We start from the raw sequence: 18,981 nt of genomic DNA, 5'->3' as shown, positions 1-18,981 counted from the left end.
TGACACTGAAGGCTTAAAAATATTTTGACAGGTGATAAAGGGGTTGGCCAGGGAAATTGTGATGATTTATAATCACAAGTAGTATCATAGAAACGCTGCTTTATGACAGTTTGAACTGCCCTGTTCTTGGCAACTGGTTCATTACTCTGTGATTGGATGTGGCCAATGATGCTAGAAAAGGAAGGCTGGTTGGGGAGTAGAAGAATTTTCCTGCTCAGTAATGAAAATGAGGAGGGGTCAAGGACAAAGCCCTGGGGATTGTTGACATTTGCCTGGCAGATGGCAGTTGGTGAAGGTGAGAGCTATAAAAAATGCCCCTTCTGTGTATTTCCTGGAATCGTAATAGAAAATAATTAAAATAAGGATGATGAAACAAATAGTAACTATGAAGGACTGTGCCTATCAAATATTTATTGAAGAGCTCCCTTTGGCATTCTGCTCTACAATTACTCTACAGAAGTCATTTACAATCAGTTGGTACAGGAAAGCGATTTTAAAATCTTATAATAAAGAATAGAAATAGCATGTACTTATTTAGCCCCATCTAACTTGTCCTTCTAAGACTTCATCACTTATTTGTCCTGCATGCATGCACACAGGAGTAAATAAAATAAATAAATGAAACAATCAAACACACTCCTAAGACTACTGTAATATGTATTCAGCCCAGGGAGGAAAGAGATCAGAATTAAACCAATAGCTTTTTTTTTTTAATCTAGAAGGAGCTTATTTTGTTATTGTTATACAATTTCAGTCTTTTATAGGGTACCAGGTACTGTACTATGAAGTACTGTGATTCACACAGTAATTTATATGGGCCTTCCCAAACTTGGTGGCCATTGAATTCTTTCCTATGGAATGGCTTGTCGGATTTCTGTGCAATTCACTCTTCAAAATCACATTTCACAAAATTATTATAATACTGAAGTTTTGGCTTTAGCTGTTTATCTTATGATAGCAGACTCAGGAATCAAAATGCCAGCCTGCAGTAAGAAGTCACATTTCCTTAATGGTCTCTTGTACCCTGCCTTCTTCTAACTTCTCCAGTTCTCTGTGTCAGTCATGCATCTTACATCTCATGTTCTCTCCTGTTTTTATAAAAGCTCTTTGATCATTAAGACAGCCTCCTCTGGTTTTTGATAAGAGCTATTTGCTGAGTAAATGAAGGAAGAACATTAGAACATCCTAGGGATAAAAAGGCATAAAAGCCTTGTGTTTTAGAAACACAATCATTCTGAGCATCCTACTTTTTTGCTGACTGTAAGTAAATAAACACAAGAGTCCAGACATGAGAAATTAAGGAAGTCTGGCCTTGTTATTTACAAATTCATTTTATTTGTTCATAAACCACATTCCCATAACAAGGGATAAGTTTCAAAATTGTGGACTTTGTCTGGGCAGCATGAGCCATGGCAGGGGACACCCTCACAACGGGTGGTAGTTATCACAACTCAGGGCAGGCAGAAGACAAATTTTGGCTTAGTGATAAAAATGAGAAACTCTGAAATCTGTTTCTAAAGATTGATGAGATCATGAAGAAAACTCTGTGCCTCTTTCTCTGACAAGATACTAACTAGTCAGAGCAATTGATTTGGTAGAAGTTAGTGACAGTGGCAGGTGGGAATTTAAGCACAGCTCCTACCCAAGAACGAACAGCACCAGAGAGATAGACAAATAGCTTATCTTTAAAGAAGATTGTGATGATCATTCAGAGGCATGCCTGCTAAGAGGTCCAACAAATTTATTTATTTTGATTTTGTTTGAAATGGACATCCCATTTTTAGAAGCATTTCAGGAGAGGTTAAATTTATGCTACTCTAAAACAAACAAACAAAAAACCCCAAGTATTCCATTTAGGGGGGAGACATGTTCTATGTGGTCTCTAAAGTTGTCATGAGGAAGCATAGCTGTTACATTGTGGTATTTAATTAGTCAAGAGTGGCATGTAGAATCCTGACCTCTAGCCCTCATTGTGTTAATCAGGCTCTCAGCAGTCCTTTGGCAGATATAAGCAAAAGAGGCAGAAACCTCACACTAGAATAATGCAGTTTTTAACCTTCCATGTACTTGAATAAAGTTGAGCCAAGGATGTGGTCAATTAGAGGGTTTGTAAGCTACTTATAGAGCAAGCTGCACATGAAGGTAAGAGAAAAATCCTACTGATCATGCAAGCTGGTCCTCAAGGTAAATGCCCTCCCATACAAACTCCTCTAGTGTGTAGAAGAGATATGGGTGCTGGCTGTCAGTTCCACAGAATGTGCAGATCGTGGGCTGAGTGGGATTTCACTAGATCCATATTCACAGAAATCTCCCAGTGCAGGATAATGATCTAAGATAGAAGTAAGTCTCCCTTTCCTCTATCAGTCCTGGTTCCCAATATTCCACATTCTTGGATTTTCTCCACGAATTTACTCTTTTAAATCATTGATTCACTATCTTATCTACTTACCTTTTGTTTGCCAAAATCCGTGCTCTAAAACACGATTTCCCTTTCTGTGTCATTATATTTCCCATTAGGTGGTGATAAATTAATTTTGCTTAAGTGATTTAGATGACTTTCCTTAATAAAATCACTAAAAAAATTTAGTGCATCTTTAACTTTATTTAGCACCTTCATTAGCCTAGTCTGAACCTGGCAATGTAGACTCTAATTTGCATAGAAGATAGCATACACAACACTTCAGAGGAGTCTATACATGGCTGGCAGTTCATTAGATTTCTAGTAGAGATGTTTCTGACCTGTTCCTGTCCCTGGGGTTAGTAATTTGCTAATGGGAATATGTGAAGTGTAATACTAACTTTCATATTCCTTTAATTAGGGAAACCTTTGGGAAATGAATACATTTTCTAAATATGGGGAGAACTGTGGGACAAGAAACTGCAGGATGTACTGCCCAGCTGGGTTTGGGAAAATGTTCTGGGCTTCAGTACAGCAATATGTCTTTTATCCAAATAAAATACCCTCCACAGTGAAGAAGACTCTGAAGAGCAAAGAAGAGAAAGGAGAGGAAGAGGCAGAAAGGGAGAAGGCCAAGGGGAAGTGAGCACCGAGCAGGAAGAAGTAGATGTTGAAGTGGGAGAAGGTGGGGTGAGCGCAAAAGCAGAAGAGGAAAAGGAGGAGAAGAAAAGATGGAGGAAAGGAGGGAACCGAAAAGAGGAAGGATGGGAAGGGTAAAGGAAGAGAGGAAGAAGCTAGTGAAGCCAGTGTGTTCTAGGGAGATGGAGAGAGGACGGGGGAGGAGAAAGGAGGACGATGGACTCAGACAGTGCATACTTACTCCCTGCAGCTTCCCTGAACCTTGGGGAAGTACATGCAATGTTCAAACGCGGTGTCTGTCAGATCCTGGCCTGTGACCCCAGCTCTGTTCTGCATCAGTGTCTTCATGTTGTTCTTCTTCCATTTCATAGCATCCCCAGGGCAGTTTCTGTCTCCCAATATTCAAAGGCGTGCTTGCAGAAGTACCAGGATGGGCCCAAAAAGAAAGAAGTTCTAATGAGGTCTGATGTGGGGTGGGATGTGAAGGAAATGCAGAACCCTCAGTGTCCTCCGCACTAGCCTACCCTGCAGCTGATGCTGCCCAGTCCTTGAGGAAACTGTTTCTTCTTCCCCTCACTGCAGGTACAATGTTCTGTTCTGACAGGTGACACATTTTACCAACCTCAAGGGGACAGGAAAGGAAGCTAACATTGTTTGAGCTCCTACTATAAGCCAGATGCTTTCACACACTTCTGTTCAGTTCTTGCTGCACTGTAACAGCAGCATTATCATCAGATTACGTTAAGTACAAAATGAGGCCAAGAAAATGGTTATTTTTCCAAGTTTTTGGGTAAGTAAGGTACAGGTTAGAGAGGAGCCTGGGAAATGATGCTTCTAAAATGCCTACTCTTTAGAAGTTGTCATATGTAGAGTCCAGTTATGCTTTAACTGTGGAGTCTTACTCATTCTAAGCAGAACTGCTGCATGGTGGACTTTGTTCCTGGTTTTCCAGTCTCCACATGCTAATAAAGAATAGTGTTTGTACGGAGCCAGTAGCAGGGAAAAGGTGAGTCTTTGGAGTGATCCTCTTTGCAACCTTTATTTATATTTTATTTATTATTTTTATTTTATAGGTATGAGTGTATCGTCTGCATGTATGTGAATGCACCTGTGTCGTGTAATGCCGCAGAAGTCAGAAGAGGGCTTTGGAACTGGAATTAAGGAGTTAAGGACAGCTCACAGCTGCCATGTGGGTGCTGGGAATCGAACCTGGGTCCTCTGCAAGAACAGTCAGTGCTCTTAACTGCTGAGCCATCTCTCCAGCCCCCAACTTTTTTTTTTTTACATCAGTAAATTCTAATTGATAAGGAGACATTAAAACACGCATATGAACAAAAAGAAGAACCTGGCCCTGAAAGGTAAAGGTGCCCAGCATCAAGCCTAACAACCTAAGATCAAACCCTGGGACTCACAAAAAAGTAGAGAACAGACTCTGAACATTGTCCTCTGACCTTCACACTCATGCTGTGACACTGTGCATATGTGCTCACCTGCATGAGTGGGCACACACACACACACACAGACACACACAGACACACAAAAATGTAATAAAAATTTTTTAAAAGAAGAACCTGGAGCTGGAGAGATAGCTTAGCAGTTAAGAGCACTGGGTACTCTTGCAGAGGACCCAGGTTCAATTCCCAACACCCATATGGAGGCTAACAACCATCCATACTACAGTTCCAGAGTTCTCCAACACACTTTTCTGACCTCTGCAGGCACTGCACGACATGGGTACATTTACATGCATGCAGGCAATACACTCATACACATAAAATAAAAATAACAAATAAAATATTTTTTAAAATAAAAGAAGACACTTTCCTCACCATTAAGTCCACCAACCAGAAATAACCAGTATAAAAATAATACTAAGTATTTTTACATGCTTTGTGTATATTCATAAACTGTGAATATATATATTAAAAGCCAGAGAGGTTTCAATACATATGTTTTGAGACAGGGTTTTATATATGCTAGGTTGGCTTTTAACTTTTTATGTAGCTGAGGATAAGCGTGAATTCTTTTGTTTTTACTTATTGCATGCATATGTGTATGTGTGGTGTGTGTGCATGTGTGTATGAGTGTGTGCATATATATGGGTACACATCTATACAAGAGATCAGAGGCTGATGTTCACTATCATACTCAGTTACTCACCAACTTATATATTCTCACAGGGTTTCTCACTTAAATGTAGAGCTCCTCAGTTTACCCAGTCTAACCACCCAGGGATGTTGTTCCAGGGATCCCTTGCTTCCACTTTCTGAGTGCTGAGATTACAGGTGCTCTACCACACCTGCTGGACATTTACATGGGTGCTGTGGATTTGAATTCCAGGCTTAATGCTTTGATGACAAGCACTTTACACACTCTGCAATCTCTCCAGTCCCCAGAAGATGTATTTAATTTGCTTTCAATATTGGTTGATATTTTTGTTATGTTTTTCCCACATTACAAATAAAACTTCAATGAACAATTTTTGGTAAGCATTCTTTAGACTTAGAAATTATCTGATCCAATTGTTTGCCTGTTTTGAAAGCTTGTGATTTGTATTGCTACATCTTCCCCAGAAATTTTGTATTAATTTATAATCCTGGCAGTGCTCTCACCAGCATGAGGAAAGCTATTTGATATTTTCTTTATGAATTTATGGGTGAAAAAGTCATCCTATTCTAATTTATATTTTTGACTATTGTTTGTTTAGCATTATAACTTTTTCCTTGAACGGTTTGCTTACACAGGTGGTTTTCATAGTTTGCTATATATCTTTACTGTCGTAAAAGGTTTTGCATTCATGTTCCTAGTTCATGACTCTTTTCCTTTTCTTACTTTATTTTTCTGATCCCAGTGTCATTCTGGAGAAAAATGTTTCTGATGGCAGGATTGTGCAAATATCTAAATGTGAGTGTTTACTAGTAGAAGCCTGGAAAGATAACTTCGCAATTCTGTGTGTCTTCTTTCTAGAGTGACCATGACCTAAAGGACCTGTGTCAGTTACTTTCATTGTTGCTGTCACAAAATACCTGAATGACAGAAACAGTTTAAGGTGGGAAAGTTATACTTTGACTCATAGCTTAGGGAGATATTGGTGAGTCATGGTAGGGAAAACATGTGGCTATATTGATTTTGTCCTTGGGAGCAGCAGCTCTGGCACAGCTAGTTCAAGAAGCAGAGACTTTGACTGGAATCAGAAATAGAGTCACCTTCAAGGTCCGTGCTTAGTGACCTACTTATACAAGCTAGACCATAGTACCAAAGGCTTTACAACTCTCCTTATAAGCAGCACCAGCTGGTGATTGAATGTGTAAATACATGAACTTGTAGGGGACATTTCACATTCCAACCATAGCAGACATCTTGGCAAAGTGAAAGTTGCAAATCCTGTGCTCTGGAGTTTAGCCTCAGTTTCATCTTCTGGACTATCTGCAGCTCCCTTGCAGAGTCCGCTATCAGGAAGAAATTAGAGATACTGTCCAATTATCCAGTACAGAAATTACAGAGCACAGAGACAAATACAATGCGTCTTCTTTCAGTAACTGTTAGCTTAACAGCTTCCTGAAAACAATGGAAGCTAGCACTGTAGTTTGGTCTTCAATTGCTTGCTGAAAGGATGAAGCTCTCTTTCAGCTCTTGAGGATTTTGTGGCTGGGTTTTGTGTCTTAGAGCCTGGGGAGCAGTTTGCCCTGTAAGGGAGAATGCCTCCCACATCCCCGCTAAGGCTTACCTTCCCTGGAATCATAAAGAGTCCCAGCGGGAGGTTCTGGATTGTAAACAGCTTGGAGAAGCCTCTCTGCCACAGCCTGGGAGGCAAGTGAGCACTCTGTTTCAGACTAGGACCAGGGGAAGGTGAAGTTTGCACTCAGCTCAGATTCCAGATTAGGATGCATTACACTTGGGTGTGAATTGGTTTGAAAGAGAGTTCCCTTAAGAACATCTCGATGTTCCATTTTTACATTTTATGAAAATTCAAATTGTGTATTTTCCTTTCACAAGAACAGCTTTTGTTTCATTCTAATGTTTCTGCAAACATCAGCAAACTGAAACTTTTTTTCTGAGACAGCATCTCCCTGTAGCCCTGAAGCCCTAACTGGCCTGGAACTTGCTACGTAGACCAGGTTGAACTGGAGCTCAGAGTTCCACCTGCCTCTGCCTCCCAAGAGCTGTGATTAAAGGCATTTGCCACCACACTCAGCAAGCAAACTTAACCTCTTAATGTGGCAAGGAGATCTAGCATGGGAAAAACTTCCTCACCTATCTGAGAACAGCTGCCCTGTCTAGCCTATTTCACCATATCTCAAATGACACTGTTTCCTCAGATAGAAAGGAGGTAAATAAGCTGAACTATTTCTTTTCCTTTTTCCTTTTTTTTTTATTCTAGCATCTAAAAATAGAAAAAAATTGGACTCAGACAGAAATTAATTCTAACAATTTCTAAGACAAGCCTCGAGTTCTCTGCTTGTAAAAACATGAACAATATTTCCATCATGTGGTCATTTTAAGGTTTAAATAGGATAAGCAACTCTCATCACAGAGGTACACAATGAATCAACAGAGTCAATGAGCCTTAAACTATGGCGAATAGTAATGCTGTAGGTGTAACGTGTAGGTACATATGAGGTATGCAGAACTTTCTCTAGGACAGTACTCACTATGTAAAGCAGAGGGAGACAGCTTAACTAAACAAAAGACAAAAGGCTTAAATTCATTATAACTGGGTGAGTTTCAGTCATTGGTCCAAGGACTGTAATGTACAGATTTAAAAATTAAAATGTATGATGCAGTTCTCTGTACTTTTAAAAGGCATTGGCTTTTGTACTTGATTTGTAAAAGGTATCTTACCTATTAAGGAAATCATGTGCTGACTTCATAGTAAAACTGGTGGTTGCCTCAACTTCACATTTCAGTTATTTAGGTTTACCCTCTGGACAAAATCTCTATAAAACAACAAATGAAAGTTGAATAATCAAGCCTGATCTAGTTCTTTAGGACCTAGTGAGAAAGATGGTTAGGTCATAAAGAGTTAAACTGCCTTTTAACTTGTTCATTACTTATTGCACATTGAGAACCATGGGGATTAGCATTTTCTGATACTAGTTATAATAAGCATAACCACATAAATCTCATCAAGAAATTACCACTTCATTTCCACCCTTGTGTTTCATTTCCACTATGATACACCAGCCTTTCCCTACCCCTGTCTTAGCTCTGGAGTCTGTGACCACAGGGTGGAAGTGAGTTTGAGGAGCAGGGACAAAGGATAATGTACATGCACGTGGCCTTGTCAGTCACCTTGGCATCAATAGAAATATCTATCAACAATAGGATCCTGAAAGAGGCAATGTATCTCAGTATCTCTATCTTAAAACTGAAAATCTTTCTAGAGAAATGTGAATAAAATGCTTCCTGTCTCCACACGAAAGCCAGAGAGAGCTCAGGGATCTACTCTGCAGGAGTTGTTGGTCTGGCCACAAAAATATCAAATGCACAATGGTTGCCTTGGGCCAAGGTTCTTACCAGAATATTTGTAAACTGTGGGTTAGTCATTGCCATCTGTTCCTCAAGTTTGGTGCTAGAAAGTCTGGGCAGGTGAAGGTAATGGTTATATTCTCGTCATATATGCAGATTACACTGCAAAGAATCAACTATTGTCCTATAATGGAAGATACAGAATACAAGCACATAGATGTTTACTACTGTGACTTCAAGCATGATGGTAAACACCTGTAGTCACAGCTTTTGGAAGACGGTTTCACTAAATCCCAGGAGTTTGAAACTAGCCTGGGGCAACATAGCAAAAACCAATATGAAAGAAAGAGAGAGGGGGCAGGGAGGGTATACGTGTACTGTTGGCTATATCACATGCTCCTCTACTTATGATGGAGCTGTGTGTCAATAAACATACTGCAAGATGAAACTATTGTAAGTATACAAGGCATCTAATATGACCACCCTACTGAATATCAAAACTTAGCAACACAGTACACTGTAAAGCAGTCATTACTTGCCATCATAACTGGCAGCTCTGACTCCCAGTGAGGCAAATTGCTGGCCTGAGAGAAGATTCAAATTCAAAACTTAAGAGCAGTTTCTACAGAAGGAGACTTGTTTATACAACACTGTAGAACTGAAAAATTCTAAGTCCAGGAAGCATTTGTGTTTGAGGTAGGGACTAGGTTTGGATTGTGGAAAAGGGTATAACATCTCTGCTCTTAAAGACATGAAAATTAAAGAGCCAGAAAGACATATATGGCGATATCTATAATAAGAAATTAAGTGTGTTAATTGATAATAAATCTAAACATGAAATGGGTACTTTATGATGACCTAGACATAATGTAATATACCAAATCTCTCGTGCAATCACGAGGTCACAGGGCCAAGCTTAGTGATTAATTAAAAACATTATTATGGAGCTAGAGAGATGGCTCAGTGGTTAAGAGCACTAACTGCTCTTGCAAAGGACCTGGGTTAGATTCATAGCACCCACATGGCAGCTATGAACTGTCCTTGAAGTCCTCTTCTGACCTCCGTGGCATTGCATGACACAGGTGCACTCACATACATGCAGGCAATACACTCATACACATAAAGTAAAAATAATAAATAAAATATTAAAAAACATTATTCTGAGTACCTAAAAATTTTGTGTAGATAGCAAGAAACCTTATCATGAGAATTATTCAATATCAAACTGCTTCTAGTGGCATTTTGAATAGATACATTAAGATATAAGCTTAACATATGAGCAAGCCAGCACAGATCTAAGTCTGCCTGCCTTACCCCAGGTTATATAAAAAGTTAACATAGGAAGCTTATGTTGCTTCTAGTTCTGTGCCTAATCATTCCTGGACTAACTCTAAAATCTGTTTCCAACACATAAATATTCAGTATTCTTTTTACTGATTCTTCCTATATAATATTGTTAATATTATTCAACCCTTTTTCCTGTCTACAGAAATAAACATTTTTGTTAGTAAAAATTCTAAGGAAAGTTTGTTTATTGGTTGTATAATAAATGCAGTATCTTCCTTTTAATTATCAGGCTAAAAGCATTTATACCAAAATACTTTCCCCATAGTATCATGTTTACTCAGTGCATATATTCAGTAAGACGGTTCATTGCCTTAGCGCCTCTGTCCCTGACAAGCAACCACGCTTAATTCTGCTTCAATGCCATTAACATTTTGGTCGGAGAAAGGAGCCAGCTCATCTTGGACAAGGAAAATTTATCAGTATTCTTGCCACATTTTACCTCCTTTCTGGGGACCTACTGAAATGGGACCTTGAGATGTGAATACCTGAAATCCTTGCTCTTTTTACTGTAAGAAATGAACTCTGGCTACAGGCTCTCATTGTCCTTCAGATGTAGACGTATTTTAATTCATCATATCTCTGTATCCTGATGTTGGCTGCAGCTCTGAAATGCAAATTTCATTCCCTGTGTCCCTGCTACCGCCTCAGAGGTGACTTAAAAGAACATATAGACAATACCTTTGACAATTTTTGCTTTCAAGAGATCTGGAAGGTGAGGGGTTTTTAATGTATGCCTTCAATTCTGCTGCCATAGACAGTTCTGACTGTCACCAGACATATACAGGCCAAAGTACATTAAATATGATTAAAATTGTGGATTTTGTTTACACGTAAGAAAGAATTTGGAGCTCACTTAACGGATGCCTTCACAACCCTGATACCAATCAGTGAAAAGTGCATGGTATGCTGCAAAAATCAATATACCATTCGCTTTGGACACTTCAAAAGAAAGATAGAGTTTCTGAAGTTAGAAATATGTGTGTCTCCAAATAATTCACCCTTAACTCTACTTTCAGAGCTCTCCTATCTTTTCTGTTTTGTGTGTATGTGTGTGGTCGAGACTGTACTGATTAAAGCAGGAAGTAACAAAATGAAATCTTCAGCTAAAACACCAAACCTGAACCAGAAGAGGTGCTGCAAAAATAGTTAACGAATGAACAAATGAATGCATTTTGCTGTAGATTATACAACTGAGCAGCAAACAAAAGCACCAAAGGCCAGGGCGCTCTTCAGCAATAATGATGTTATTCTAAGGAAGTTCTGTTTGTTTTCAGTAACTGCTTCTTCTGATCCATATGCATAAATATATTTTGACTAAACGATCTGACCACTGAGGTGTAGAAAGGTCTTCTTTTGTACTGAAAACAGCTAAAAACACAAACTTGTTAGAAATGAAGCATTAAGTGCAAAACAAGTAACATGATCCACACCTTTTTTCAGTGCAGAATATGTGAATTTTAGTACTCACTGGCTCACTGCATCTTGTTTATAGGCCTATTTATTATTATTTTTTGTCAACTTGCACTATTCTAAAAGCTCTGATGCATAAAAATATCTGCCTTTGGACAATTTTTATCGTTCAGTTTGTTGTAAAATCTCTCAGACAAAATTAACTTGGATTTTTCTGACAGATCTGCGTCAAAATGAAATAAATTCTAAAGACGTTATCATTTAAAACCAAATTCACAGGAAAGGTTTTAGCCATTGTTTTGAAGTGTCCAGGTGACCGTAGAAGTTATAATCATTTCACTGCTGGTTTCTTACTATATCGTCTTGTCCTTTAGGTGAGAAATAGTACCATTTGTCTGAAAACTAGCATCTTTAATAATTTTTAAATGCATATAGAAAAAATTCTGAAATTAAGAATGTTTTAAAAATCATAGATTTTATTTATGTAAGAATGTTTGAAAAAAAACACTTTCAAAGTAGGAATACAGTAACTGAGAGCAATTAATTTGAATACTAGGACACTTGTGTCTTCAACTATTTCTTCTGGCTGTTTAATATGCATCATTCAAGGTAATTGTTGATAATTTAGGCAAAAAAGAAGAGTACAGTGCAGACGAAAAATTAGATGATCACATTATTCTAAAGGACTATTTGGTGTGATTTCATCACATGCAATTTGTCAAATCTTTACTCACTTTGCTTACATAAATATATCCAAACCACATGGATAATTCCTAATAGAAATAAGTACGGATTACAAAAAATATACTCGGTCTGTAGATTGATTAGACACAGTAACTATTTCTTGCCTTGAAACAGGCTTTTGGTGGAAATCCTTCTAGGACATGACTTCTTCCTTACAGAAATTCCGTTCAGCAAACACTTCTCACCTCAGTGTGTACACAGGCTGACCCCTCCGTGTCTGAAACATCACAGGAAGAAATCTGGATAAAGCACTGCCGTTGACCTTCTGAATGCTATATGTCTGACAAATGCTTCAATTCTTATATTCTTGGTTGGGAAAATATAGCCAGTCAGTTTTAAGCAGTGGAGCAGATGCAAATGGGAACCGTGTATGATAAAATCCAATAATTATTAAAAATAATATTTTGAGACACAAGGTTCTTGATAAGTAAACCCATTGAAAACTGGCAGCTGAAAGAAACGTTCTCTTGGGTTCTGTGCGTGGGTTAGTGAGATTAATTTAAGTGAATTTGAAAGCAAATATATATATATATTTAATTTTTAATAACTACATGATTAGAATAAGTTCACTACAGCTTTAACATGCATTGTTTTTAAATCTAGTATAGGGTAAAAGGAACAAAAATGTGATTAAACAGAGGTGTAGCTTTGGCTCAGTTGATGGAGTGTTTGCTCAGAATGTACAAAGCCCTGGTTGGATCACAAGGACTGCATAAACCAGGCATATGGGTGCAAGCCTGTAATCCCAACACTTAGGAAAATGGAGGCAGGAGGATCAAAAGTTCAAGATCATCTTCAGCTACCCAGCCAGAGCAAGTGCGAATGAAGAAAGAGAAAAACGTGACTGATAATGGAAAGCAGAAAAGAAGAGATAAAAGAATGATACAAGACAAAATAATATGGCTGAAATAGTGCAAGTGGATCAAGGACCACGGGAATGAGGCTGGGGAGGTGCTCAGTGGGTAAAGCAGTTATCATGGGAGTAAGAGGACCTGAGTTTGAATACCAAGAGCCAGTACAAAGCCAGGCATGGTTTTGAGAGATGGAGGTGGACAAAGGAGAATCCCGGAAGCTCACAGGACAACTGGCCTGGCACATGTAAAAGTGAACAACAAACTATGCTACTGTCTGCTGTGTTGTCAGCACCCCCAGCCATTTCCCACTACTTGCCCATCTGGTGAACCTACTCAGCCTATCTAGAGGTCTTTGTTTTAGGAGGATCAGCTGTTCCTCATCTACCAGCAATCAATTGTCAATATTCTTATTCTTTAGTTAAGATTGGGGTCTGCTGTTCATTTTCCCAGTTCTAGTCCCTTTGGTCACCCTGGCCAACAACTCAATAGAAGGTATCTCCTATCTGGCATTGTTGCTTGTTATGTAGCCTTTAGCTATACATATGGACTCTTAAAAAATTATATTGGCCCCTTTAATCTTTGGTTATACTTTCCTTTTGGGTGTTTATGGCCAGACAGTTGGCCCAGATAAACCAATTTATTTTTACCCTTAAGGTCGTTTCAGGATCTGTTCCTCAGGGGTCACATGGGCTTGGGATGAGCCCCTGGCTCCTGTCTTTTACCAGTTCCACCTATGTGAAGATAAGTCAAAGGCCCTGCTCAACCATGGTTGGCTTCACTTGGAAGCATGGAGGAAATGATTCCTCTGTGTTGACCCTCCTCTTTGTAGACTGGATACTGGTACAAGTCCATCTGGTGGGGTCTCCTTGGCCTCCTTGATCAAGAGGACAGGTGACCCACCACAAGTACAGGACATTTTGAGAGACGAACATCTCGCAAATATATTTTAAAAGGCATTCCTAGAGTGATTTTTGTTGTTTTAAACCATTTCATAATTTCCAGAAGAAACTGACATGGGCATTTTTGAGTTGTGGGAGGGCATTGGTTGACAGCTCCTGTTAGACATGTTCTTCACTGCCAGTGCTGAGCCTTGACATAGGAGCAAGAAAAGGCAGGTTTGCAGTTTGGCTTTTAGGCCCACTGAGTGGTTAACATTCAGGATGTCACATGCCGCTGACGGTGGAGCATTTTTAGAGCAGATTACTATAGTAGATTCCATGGCAATTAAATTTATGCAAATAAATTAATAAATGAGTATGCATGAAGAAGAGAGATAGAGAAAATGAGAAGGAAGATAGCCTGTTTTCTAATGATAATTTACATCTGTAGGCAGGGTAAATATGTATGATATGTATAATTAGACAGTTACAGCACTTAATGCTTAATTTACCACCAATAGCAGAGGTAGGAGGGTGAGCTTTGACATCAGACAGCTTCAGTTTGGATTTCAGCCTATCATTTATTAATAGTGCAGATGGGCAAATTCATTAACCTCCCCAGCTTTGTGTTCTTACATGTAAAGTGGGACCATGACAGCTCTTCCGTATAGGTTTGCTGTGAGTAGTAAATGAAAAATGCTTCCAAATCCAGGGGCTGAGGAAATAGCAGCTTCTGGCTGAACTGTCCGTAGTAGTACTAAAGGAAGAGGGAATGGAACATTTCAAGTCTTTATAAAAGTAAAGGGTTTTTTTTTCCTTCCTGTCCTTTAACAAGAACCCTGTGGTTGAGACAGAGGTGTCTATCACTTTGACAACCCAACATCATTCATTGATCCATTAGTTTAAATAAATGTTATTAATGTGCCTAATGCATGCCTGGTTCTTCCCATTACCAGCTCTAGAGAGGAAAGGATAACCATGAGAAACATGATTCCTGATGACAGGGTTTATAATCTAGGCAAGAAGATAGGTCCTTTAATCACAACAACAAAGCACATTTAGAAACCATGGTAAGTGTTCTAAAGACCCAGAAGGTGTGGAGGTAAAGAATATGTCCTTCCCCTAGGAGTTAGAGAAGGCCTTCCTTAGGATAGAATGGAGGGCAGAGGCCACAGAGTATGTGCAAAGGCTCCAGGAGGAAATACTTGTGGCTTATTCTATCATCACAACCAGTAATTAGCAAATTGTCCTACTGAAAGTCAAGAGATATAATTTTGCTGAGCTCTTGCTTGTTTAGATTTATTTTATCACCAAACTAACTGATATTTCAATAGGCTATTAACCCAAAGGACTCAAATTTTTGAAAGCAGATTCCATGTGCATACATTTTCAAATGGAAACAAGCTTATTTTGAGAGTTAATGCAATGAAGTCAAATATGTTTGCCACCAGTAGTCCTTACTTCTTGTAAAGGGAAAGGCAGGACCTAAAACTAATGATAATACTCTAAGTAGATACCAGGTGAGGAAGATCTGAAATGCACATTATGGGACCTGCAGTAATACATTTCTCTACCTCATATTATACTATATCTGGGCCATCGTAAGTACTCAGAATAAAATTTTTGTCTTTGGAGAGCCACATTTAGGTCGGCCACTTTCAGCTGGGAAGCCAGATTGCTCCTGGGAGCATACGCGCCTCAGCTGGAAGAAGACCAGAGTGCATTTGAAAATCAGAGACAATGGAATTGGATTCGGAGCTAATACCCACAACCTAACTTAAAATATGAAAAGTTCAATAACTCTGCAAAAATCTCCTAAAATCTAATAGCACTTCTAATGTCTCTTCTGAAATACCCTCCCTCCCCTCAGGACCTAGCAATCATCCCAGTGTTATGTGAAATACGTTTTCATAAAAAGAATGTCTGGCCCAGTGCCTTTTCTACCCTTTTATTTCTGTACCACGCCCATAAAACTGTTTCAGCTTTATAGCCTTGTCCTCGTAAATACACTCAAGTCTCCATTACCCTCCCCAGTAAAGGGGTGCATGAGCACAGATAATTGGAATTGGTGAATAATCTTCTCTGGTGAACTCTGACTAGCTCCTCCCACCCAGCCTAGATATTTTTTGGGGGAAGGAAGACAGGCTCTTTGCTCTGAGAAAAAGCTTGTTTCTAAAACTCTCTAGCTAACATAGGGTCCAATACACATTTCCTAAAGACTTCTAAAACACACACTATCCCCAACCCTCCTTTCGATTAGAAAGTGGGTGCTGTAGAGTCAATAATGATACCCCTGTCATGAAATGTGCATGAAGGCCAGAAGGGCATCTAGATCCCCTAGAACTGGAGTTCTGGACTGTTAACTTCCATGTGAGTACTGGGAACTGAACCTGGCTCCTCTGTAAGAGTCGTCAGTACTTTTCACTGTAGAGAAATCCCTCCAACCTCCAGTAACATACTTCATAATAACTAGTAATGAATGGGAAATTTGATATCAACCTTCCCTGCCAAACACTGCATGATCCTTAACAAGCCAGCAACTCAGTTCCTCTGAGCAGTTCAGGGAAGCAGAGGCTAGCACACCTCCTCACACCTTCCTTACTATTTTTCTATCACTAAATATCACAGGTTTTGGTAACAAGGACATTTTTCTCTTTTTGGAACACCAACAGGCGCTGTCCAAGTCCTAATACACGCTTTAAAAAAATGATTGATGTCACCAAAGTTCTCAAGACAGAAGAGGCTCTTTTGTGAGTAGTTCTGGGCTGTGATGACTCATACGGGCAAAGATTACTGATATGAAGTGATCAATTGGGGAATCATGAATCAATCAAACTGTTCTGCCAAAATCATAAAACTTGAGAGCAAAGCTGAGCCCATGGTAAAGTTATCACAGCCTCGAGTTCCTCAGACCCCATGATCCAGCAGAGTCAGTTTCCCATTCCCTCACTGCGTTCAATAGGCTGCTGGGTTATCTTTCTGTTTTCTCCTCTTCATCCAGCTCCCTTCACCTTCTTACATTGTCCCTTTCATCAATCCCTGCTCCTATTCCGCATCTTTCTGGTTTGCTCACTATTCTCATTTTCGATGCCCTTTCTTCTTGTATAACATTTTGTGCTTCCTTCAATTACTCCAAATACCATACTTCTTTCTTAGCTTCTTGCCTCAGATTTTCCACTTTCTCTACTCCCCTCTTCTCTGACATCCTGCGTTCTAATTAGATGCCATATGTATAACAAGGTAGACAGATGTTTTGCTGTAAAACTAAAGGGCTTTTTAATCTACCAGAACAGAAACCACAAGCTTTCTTTTTGTTTGGGGACATGAGCACTTCATGGCAAAGGCTGAGGAATACAAATGAGGGTGTGTTTTCATCAAGCAGCATGACGTCTCAGCAGGTCTCTCTAACTCTATTTCACTTGATCTACAGAGTACAAATCTGCACACATGATGGATTCATAAATACCACTAATGACACTTAGATCTCAGCACACTCAGTGCTTTCATGAGTGGAGGCAGTCTGTGTCAGTCCATGACTGTCAATGCATTTTATCCATTATCCAGCTTCATACTCATTATAAACTCTGTGACCATGACCAATGTTTATTGTGATGGGTTTCTCAGCTTCAGTTTCCAAAATCTTTATCTAAATCAAGAATGTTTTCTTTCTTTCTAGCACCCTTTCTGTAACCAGATATATCCTTTGGGTGGATAGTGAAAGTCCACAGGTAACCTGTAAAGCCACATAGCCTGACGAGATTGTCTCTTTGTTCTGGCACCCTTTACCCTATAGGATTTTCTAGATGTTATTTCTAATCCAAGAGGCCAAAAGATCAGGACAATGGCCAGCACTCTGATGTAGATTGTTCTAAGTTTGGACAAGAGTGTTGGTAGTAGTAGTCAGCCTCCATTTCCCCTCAGGGTAGATAGGATTGGTCATCTACAATAACAGTGGGTCCCACGACTGTTTCTCTAGCAGCTAAGAGCACAGAGTCTATGATAAGGCTGCTGTCAAAGTGGAGGCTCTAAGCTGTAGCCAGAGCACATCACATGCAGTGTAAAGACCCAGATCACCAGGAAAAGGACCTTTGGGTGCTGGTGTGTGTGGGGGGGCTCAACAAAGAGAAGTTCAGGGCCCTGGACTTCTTTCTGTGGCTGAGGTTTCAGCAAAGGGTCTTAAGGATGGTATCTTTCCTGACCCAGTGTCTTGTGATCAGTCCCTAATCACTAGAGTCTGTCTGGCTTCTCTTTTCTTCTCTTTGTCTTGTGTTTTGCCTCCTACTTTTGCTAACTCCAAAATCTCGATTGGGAACGAAGGGAAAAATGAATCTTCTCCCCACCTTCCCTCGTGAAGGAGATGGCACCGTATGCCTTGCCACTGGAAGCCAAAGGACCGCACCAGACTTTTTGCAAAGACCCCATTGCGAAGAGTAAGGAGGCTATGTAGGTCATTTGTAGGTTCAGGAATTTTCTGATTTGTCCAAAATTGTTAGCAATATTATAAATTATCTATCTACATTTTCTCATAGGTAAAAGGACTACATGACTTATAATTTATGTTTTGCTATTATCTGATTTTTAATAAAACCTGTGTGGAGCTACACAGTGCTTAAATTATAATCAACCCTTTAGTAATTATCTCTAAGAGTCAACAAAAAACCCACAGTCATAAATTTCTTTAAAAAGGTGGTGACACTCTACCCCATCTCCCATACTGAGGATTGAACTTAGAGGCTTGACAGGTTAGAAAATCATGTCACTACTACTGGGTTTTGCTACATTGCCAAGGGTAGTCATAAAATTGTGATCCTCCTACCTTAGCCCCCTGAGCTGCTGGGATTGCGGATGTGGGGCACCAAGCCTGGTAAGTTTTTTATGCCTTTATTCTCTGTAGACATTTTAACTTGACTTTGTAATTTCACACTTGGCACAGTGAGTGTGTTTCCAGCTACTGTATTGCTTTTCCTGAAATTTTCATATAGGAGACTAGAACAATTATTAGTTTCCATGTTTTACAGGTATAGAAACTGAGAGATAGGTGGGAAATCACCTTCACCCACAGTGACACTCTGAAACAACTCCAATTGCTTATCCAGTCATGTTTCTACTTTTTTGTGCTTTTTTTTCTTATATGGAAGAAAATAGATCCTTTCTGCATGAGTAAAATTTTGACACCTCAAACCAAGTGCTATGAGATTCAGACAGAAGGGGCCACGTGTTTCAAGGGTTTCATCGGTCAGGA

Source organism: Nannospalax galili, unplaced genomic scaffold (assembly GCF_000622305.1).
Source record: "Nannospalax galili isolate Female #2095 unplaced genomic scaffold, S.galili_v1.0 scaffold18, whole genome shotgun sequence".
Taxonomy (NCBI): Eukaryota; Metazoa; Chordata; class Mammalia; order Rodentia; family Spalacidae; genus Nannospalax; species Nannospalax galili.
This window is presented reverse-complemented; position numbering follows the sequence as displayed.